Below are 8,579 nucleotides of genomic sequence, written 5' to 3'. Positions count from 1 at the left end.
ACTATAGACTAGACTATAGACTAGACTATAGACTAGACTATAGACTAGACTATAGACTAGACTATAGACTAGACTATAGACTAGACTATAGACTAGACTATAGAAAAATAGTGACAGATTAGCTTTCTTTTGCCAGAACCTCTGCTGGGAATACTCTATGATTCATAGTCCAAACTTTAATCTATGGTTCGGACTAAAACTTACAATGAAGTCCATCGAGTAACCAAAGTTTGTGTAATTATCAATCTAATTTGTTTATATGATTTCTGTAAATAAATTTCATAACATATACTTTTGTTAAAATATTTTTATTCCCTCACTATTAATCATTATTCTCTTAATAGTTGTCAAACCTCTCCCCCAGCTAGTATTAAAGATCCCCTTCCCTTACCATCGATTTGTAAGTGTTTTGTCTCTGAAGTTAACACAACATGACTCCAGAGCTGTCATGTTAAACAAATTGTTTATTTGTAAGTATTAAGTAAATAGAATACAATAAAAATCTCTTTTTTATTTCAAACAATTCATAAGATTTTGTATTTATTTTTATTATTGTCCAAAAAAAATTAAATACAGACATTCATACAACAACACCATTACATTTTGTTTTAATGACTTAAAGTCGTAAATTCTGCATGTGAGTTGGGTATTTCTGTTTTTCCGGTAATATATACTCGTATATATTTATACATATATGACACGTGCCAAGATTAAATGACATGGATATAAGTAAGAGTATGAAGGGATTACAATTGTTGAGTGTAGTCTGACTGGAAGTTGTAGGGACTGTCTGTGGTTTTGGTACTTTTTTTTTTGGTATTGGAGTAGGACAAGATAGTTAAGTAAATGGTATAAAATTAATAGGAATCGTATGAAAAAAAGCTGATAATTTTTTTTAATAATTATTAAACCGATTAAAATGATTTTTTGTTGGGTGGGGATAATGGAACAGGAATATAATGAAAAGCAGTATACTACAGATGAAACAGTTAAAACACTGAAAGAAATTTATGCTATATAAAGAGTTATTTGTTTTAAACAGAATTTTATCCTATAAAAAGTGAAGCTAGTGAGATTTTACATTATTTCTCTCTGTGTGGTAGCATCAATGACCATTAGGTCAGCCCTATCACTAATATTCAATCTTAATCTGACACTACTTCAGCTGGCCTTTAAAATAGCCACGTAGTTATGTACTTATATTAGCCAAAATCATATCTACAAACGTTACTCTCTAACAATTTAACCAAGATTTTTATCAAAATTCAACTTAATTCAAACTTAAACCATGAACAAAACTATAATACTCTAAAATATAAAAAACTATAAATGTTGCCTATGCTCGTAAGTATCAACAGCAACCAAAACTACACAGTCAAACCAACCCAACAACTTTAAGCAATCAACCAACCATCGAATCAATCTGCTGCATAGCAAAATATATGCTCGATTATACAAATTTCATGAATTGTTTTTTATTATTGCAATAAAGAAAATTTTTTTATCTTTAATGCCTTAAATACTTATAAAATAAATATAATATCTTCAATCTGGCTTAAATTGCATGGCAAACAACAGCATAATACTTGAACTCGTTCCTAAAATTATGTCCACAAAAGCTAAAACTATATTTCTAGCTCAAACAAAAAAATAAAATTGCATTTTAACATCAATTGCTTGAATGATTGCTTGTTGAACTAACGCTGAGTGAAAAAATTAACTGACTGCCTGTAAAGCTTGTGGACATTTGAATAAATTGATCGGATTAAAAAAAGGCAGGCGATTAATGGTCAAAACTATTTGCTCAATATATATTTTTTTGTATAATTTAAGCATTTTGTTCTTGAAAAAAATACAATTTTTATATATGATTGACAGCAATTTAAAATGGTTTACAATTTAGACTTAGACTTGCATGATTTCGCTGGATTATAATATAAAGTTTACAGAAAATTTTAAATAATTTGTCATTTTATCTAATGTGAGTTATGTTATAAAATAGATACGTAAGTATGTATCTACATCTGCCTATAATCTTATCCATAGATAAGACTAAAAAACTATAAAATAGACTAGACTAGGCCATAAACAATACCAATTATTAGACTTCACTATCAATAAGACAAGATTATAGACTAGACTATAGACTAGACTATAGACTAGACTATAGACTAGACTATAGACTAGACTATAGACTAGACTATAGACTAGACTATAGACTAGACTATAGACTAGACTATAGACTAGACTATAGACTAGACTATAGACTAGACTATAGACTAGACTATAGACTGGACTATAGACTAGACTATAGACTACACTATAGACTAGACTATGTACTACACTATAGACTTGACGAGACTATAGACTACACTATAGACTGGACTATATACCAGACTATAGATTAGACTATAAACTAGACTATAATATAGACTAGACTACATATAACTATATACTAGACTATAGACTAGACCATAAACTAGACTATAGACAAGACTATAGACTTTACAATAGACCAGACTATAATATACAATAGACTATAGACTACAGACTAGACAATAGACTAGGCTATGGTCAAGACTAAAGACTAGACTATAGAAAAGACTATAGACTAGACTATGGACTAGACTGTAGACTAGACTATAGACTAGACTGTAGACTACACTATAGACTACACTATAGACTAGACTGTAGATTTGACTGTAGACTAGACTGTAGACTAATCTGTAGACTAGACTGTAGACTAGACTGTAGACTAGACTGTAGACTAGACTGTAGACTAGACTGTAGACTAGACTGTAGACTAGACTGTAGACTAGACTGTAGACTAGACTGTAGACTACACTATAGACTACACTATAGACTAGACTGTAGACTACACTGTAGACTAGACTGTAGACTAGACTGTAGACTAGACTGTAGACTAGACTGTAGACTAGACTGTAGACTAAACTGTAGTCTTTTCTAGATAGTTAGTTAGCTTGTTAGTTAGTTAGTTAGTTAGTTAGTTAGTTAGTTAGTTAGTTAGTTAGTTAGTTAGTTAGTTAGTTAGTTAGTTAGTTATTTAGTTAGTTACTTAGTTAGTTAGTTAGTTAGTCAGTTGGATGATTGGTTGGATGGTATACTATATTTGACATTACCTGCTTACAATACCCTACATTTTCATTGTATTGGTATCTTGCATTTCAAAATTTAAACATGTTTATATAATTGTTTAACTAATTTAATATTTAACGATTTTACATTTATTTCTATATTTTAATTTCGGTTTTTTTTATCGTCTCTTTGCAGGTAACACAAAATTTTGTAACATTGTGTTTTCATTGTAAGCACGTATAGTTTTAAACATGTGAATTGGTTGGTTTCTGTTTGCAAACACTTAAAGAGTTAAGAAAGACAAAATGTTTGCAGACAAAAAATATTAAATAAATAAATAAATAAAATTGTTATTGTAACAATACACAATTTAATTGGATTGTGTAATACTTAGTTGCGAAAAGTATAACAGTTGTACGTTATAAACATTTTAATAGAAGCTTGAGAAAAAACAAGTGAGTATTGAAATAAAACGCTGGATGAATACATGATAATAAATGTGTAAATATATATGATATTCTTAAGACATATTGCTAATTTCTCATTAAAAATGATGTAATTTCGTTTATGAAAAAATGTTAAGTGTTTATTTAAGGATCATTTTTTTTTCTTTTGTATTTTGCGAAAAGAACTTGAAACGTATGTTGACTTTAAATGACGTTGTCCTTGTGAATGAAATCATTCTTTGAGAACGATCTTCATATATGTATTGATCGATTATAACAGCTTTGTTTTCTCCGTGTATTTAAATTTTGTATTTGTCAAACTAATAACCTAAACCAGTAAATTTAATAAATTTTATTTTATCTCTTATCGCAAATGCTCTAGTTTATGTAAATTTTTACAACATGTCGCAATAGTATAAAAATTAAAATTTTCTAATTTTCATAAAATAACGTTGTTCAGCTTCCGTTTAATTTATGAAACATGAGAAAAATCTAATCACTAACAACTATCTTAAAATTGACTACAAATTAACTATTTTGTTAAACATACACATGTCTCTATATGCATGTTTAGATATTGGCATAACAAGCAAAAAATCTATATTTTAATTTTCAAATAACTCGAAAAACAGAATGTAAAAAAACTGAAACTAATTAAAAATTCAAAAAATTGTTGTATTGTAATTATCTTATCTGGTGTTTAAACACTTACACGCCCAGGCCAACAACTTTAGTTTTATTTATTTTCAATAACATAACAATTGTCAGAGAAAAATAATTTACTTAATTAACTTTACATGTTCTAAATGAAACAAACGAGACCTAGACAGATATGCTAGTATAGCAAATAATAAATTGCATTTAAAACAAAAAAAGTTTAAACAAATTAATTATTGTTAATTAATAATAACATACTGATAGAAAGAGGGCTTCAAAAAGGCGCCAGAACTGAACTGCGTATTCGTACTATGTGCACCACTGTGCTTTAAGTGCCCATCACTGTATCGAAAACATGTATATTTTCTTCCCTTTATTGCTGTCAAAATCTCTCTTCCAAACTTTTCCTAAAAAATCTCTCATAAAAATCATAAAAACTCTTCTCCTCCTCCCCCTTCTCCTCCTTTACATTGAAATACTAATTTATTTTAATTATTATTTTATTATCAAATAAGTTTGATTAATTACCAATAAAAAGAGACCGTCATTTACCGAAAAAAAATTCTTCTTCGTATTTTTAATGAAGTGCTAAAAAGGTTCACAACCAGTAACACTTCTATTGTTTAATTTCACGCTATAATTTTTATGACAAATTTATTAGATTGCGTTTTAAAATCAACGCAAGAGAAGTAAAAAAAAAACAAATTAAAAATATTTAAAAAACCCTTTTTAATGACTTTGTCATCAAGATAAAGACGAAAATCAAGATATTTATTTAATGGCTGTAAAAGATTTTTTTAAAGGTTTTGTCTTAAAGGCGTTGTAAACATAACTGGTCTTTTAGCTGAGATAAAGAATGGTCAAGTTAATGAGCCAAATGTTAAAAAGGGAACATTTTAATTAAAAATGCGGCCGTAAAAAAGAAAGAATTGTAAATTCTTTTCTATTCTGTTCTATAGTCCAGTCTATAGTCTGTTCTATAGCCAAGACTATAGTCTGTTCTATAGTTCACACTATAGTCTATTTTATAGATCAGGCCATAGTCTGTTCCACAGTCCAGTTTATAGTATTTTCTATAGTCCAGAATAGATTCCGTTCCAAAGTCCAAACTAAAGTCTGTTGTATAGTCTAGACTTTAGTCTGTTCTATAGTACAGACTATAGTCTATAGACTATAGCCTATAGTCTGTTCCACAGTACAGTCTATAGCCAGCTTTATAGTTCAGTCTACAACCTGCTCTACAGTCGAGACTAAAGTCTGTTCTATAGTCCAGATTATAGTCTGTGTTATAGTCCAGAATATAGTCTGTTCTATAGTCCAGACTATAGCCTATTCTATTGGCCAAACAATAGGCTGTTCTATAGTCCAGACTATAGTTTGTTCTGTAGTCCAGACTATAGTCTGTTCTATAGTCCAGACTATAGTCTGTTCTATAGTCCAGACTATAGTCTGTTCTATAGTCCAGACTATAGTCTGTTCTATAGTCTGTTCTATAGTCCAGACTATAGTCTGTTCTATAGTCCAGACTATAATCTGTTTTATAGTCCAGACTATAGTCTATAGACTATAATCTGCTTTATAGTCCAGTCTATAGTCTGCGCTATAGTCGAGACTATAGTTTGCTATATGGTCCAGACTATAGTCTGTTCTATAGTTCAGACCATAGTCTGTTTTATAGTCCAGACGATAGTCTGTTCTATAGTCTAGACGATAGTCTGTTCTATAGTCAAAACAATAGGCTGTGCTATAGTTCAGACTGTAGTTTGTTCTGTAGTCCGGACTATAGTTTGTTCTGTAGTCCGGACTATAGTTTGTTCTGTAGTCCAGACTATAGTCTGTTGTATAGTCCAGACTATAATCTGTTCTAAAGTCCAGACTATAGTCCGTTCTAAAGTCCAGACTATAGTCCGTCCAGACTATAGTCTGTTCTTTAGTCCAGACTATAGTCTGCTCTATAATCCAGATTATAATCTCTTCTATAATCTAGATTATAGTCTGTTCTATAGTCCAGACTTCAGTCTGTTCTATAGTCCAGACTATAGTTTATAGTCAATAGAATATAGTCTGTTCTAAAGACCAGACTATAGTTTGTTCTGTACTCCAGACTATAGTCCGTTCTAAAGTCCAGACTATAGTCTGTTCTATAGTCCAGACTATAGTCTGTTCTATAGTCCAGACTATAGTCTGTTCTATAGCCAGATTATAGTATTTTCTATAATCTAGATTATAGTCTGTACTATAGTCCAGACTTCAGTCTCTTCTATAGTCCAGACTATAGTCTGTTCTATAATCCAGATTATAGTATTTTCTATAATCTAGATTATAGTCTGTACTATAGTCCAGACTTCAGTCTGTTCTATAGTCCAGACTATAGTTTATAGTCTATAAACTACAGACTATAGTCTATGGACTATATTCTATAGACTATAAACTATAGTCTGGACTATAGAACAGACTGAAGTCTGGACTATAGAACAGACTGAAGTCTGGACTATAGAACAGACTGAAGTCTGGACTATAGAACAGACTATAATCTAGATTAAAGAAAAGACTATAATCTGGATTATAGAACAGACTATAGTCTGTACTATAGTCCAGACTATAGTCTGTTTTATAGTCTAGACTGTAGTCTGTTTATAGTCCAGACTATAGTCTGTTTTATAGTTCAGATCTCAGTCTGTTCTATAGTCCAGTTTATAGTCTTTAGAATATAGTCCATAGACTATAGTCTGTAGTCTATAGACTAAAGTCTATAGTCTGCTTTATAGTCCAGTCTATAGTCTGTTTTATAGTCTAGACTATAATCTGTTCTAAAAACCAGACTATATTTTGTTCTGTACTCCAGACTATAGTCTGTTCTAAAGTCCAGACTATAGTCTGTTCTAAAGTCCAGACTATAGTCTGTTCCAAAGTCCAGACTAAGGTCTGTTCTATAGTGCAGACTATAGTCTGTTCTATAGTACAGACTATAGTCTGTTCTATAGTCCAGACTTTAGTTTGTTATATAGTCCACAGTATAGTCTGTTCTGTATTCCGGAATATAGTCTGTTTTATAGTGCAGACTAATATCTTAGAACAGATCAGAATATATATAGTCCATAGTCTTTTCTATAAATCAGAATATAGTCTGAACTATAGTCCAGACTATAGTCTGTTCTATAGTCAGTTCTATAATCCAGACTATAGTCTGTTCTATAATCTAGACTATGAAACGTACATTATTTTCTGTAGTCCAGAGTTTAGTATGTTTATTAGTCCAGATTTTAGTCTGTTTCAAACTATGTTTTTTCTAATGCAGTCTATATTATTTTATAAATCCTATAGTCAAGAAAAGGACAATAAAATTTCTCTTCCACTTGGTTGAACTTGTGCTGATATTAATGACTTCAAAGTTAAATATTTACAAATTGAATATTTCTTTTATACACCTATTGCCCAAACCTTAAAATGTTTATTATCCTTCTCTTTTATTATGTATATTTTATAAACAAAATACAAAAGAATTAGAAAGAAAAAAAACGCATAAAAAGGAAGTTAAGCCTTTAATAATATGAGTCACTTTTTGGAAAGGCGTTAAGCAAGTTTAATAGGCTGCAGGTGTGGACATGGTTAGTAAACAAATCCTAACAAAATTTTGTTTTTTAAGCATAACAACAGAAAACATGTTTAATCATTTAAAAATTAAACGAAAAAATTTATAATAAATTTTATTAAAAGTTAATTTTATGGTTGCATAGTTCCACACCTTTTCTTTGATTATGCTTAAGCCAAGAAGAAAAAAACTCTTTATAAAATAGGAAGAAATTGTCAATTTCCTTTTTTTTTGGTTAAGGAAATAGTATAACCAAGGCAACCTTTTTTCTTGTGGTGGTATTTCTAAAGAATAATTTTTTGTATTCAAATTATCCTTTTAAATACAGCTTTTAAATGTTTTGCTGTTTTTTTATACCCACCATCAAAAAAGATGGGGGGTATATTGTTTTTGTCATTCCGTTTGTAACACATTGAAATATTCGTCTAAGACCCATAAAAGTATATATATTCTGGGTCCTTATTAGATTCTAAGACGATCTAGCCATGTCCGTCCGTCTGTCCGTCTGTCTGTCTGTTGAAAACACGATAGAGTCCAAACGGAAGTAGCTAGCGAGCTGAAATTTTGCACAGATACTTATAGTTGATCCAGTTTGTTTGGTATTGAAAATGGGCAATACCGGTCCACGATTTCGCCTAGCCCCCATATAAGGCCTCCTTTAGAAAATTACATTATCGCCAATAACTGACTAACAAAAGCATCAATAGCAGTGAAATTCGACACAAACATGTTTTATAGGGACATAAATCTGTTCATAGAATTTCATAAGGATCGGTCCATAATTGACC

At 30.4% G+C, this 8,579-nt stretch overlaps 1 protein-coding gene across 4 annotated transcripts in view; it reads left to right on the top strand.

Moving 5' to 3' along the window:
- Positions 1–8,579, top strand: part of LOC111681024 (flocculation protein FLO11-like) — a 200,686-nt gene that overhangs the window by 97,105 nt on the left and 95,002 nt on the right. Inside the window, exon 2 of one of the 4 annotated variants that reach the window (XR_006940892.1) lies at positions 3,292–5,538. The exons of the other annotated variants lie outside the window; for them this stretch is intronic. The gene's annotated coding sequence lies outside the window, so the exon portion shown is untranslated. Of the gene's footprint in view, positions 1–3,291; positions 5,539–8,579 lie in introns of those variants that run through there. 4 annotated transcript variants of the gene reach the window in all.

The sequence above is a fragment of the Lucilia cuprina genome, chromosome 5 (genome assembly GCF_022045245.1).
Source record: "Lucilia cuprina isolate Lc7/37 chromosome 5, ASM2204524v1, whole genome shotgun sequence".
Taxonomy (NCBI): Eukaryota; Metazoa; Arthropoda; class Insecta; order Diptera; family Calliphoridae; genus Lucilia; species Lucilia cuprina.
This window is presented reverse-complemented; position numbering and strand designations above follow the sequence as displayed.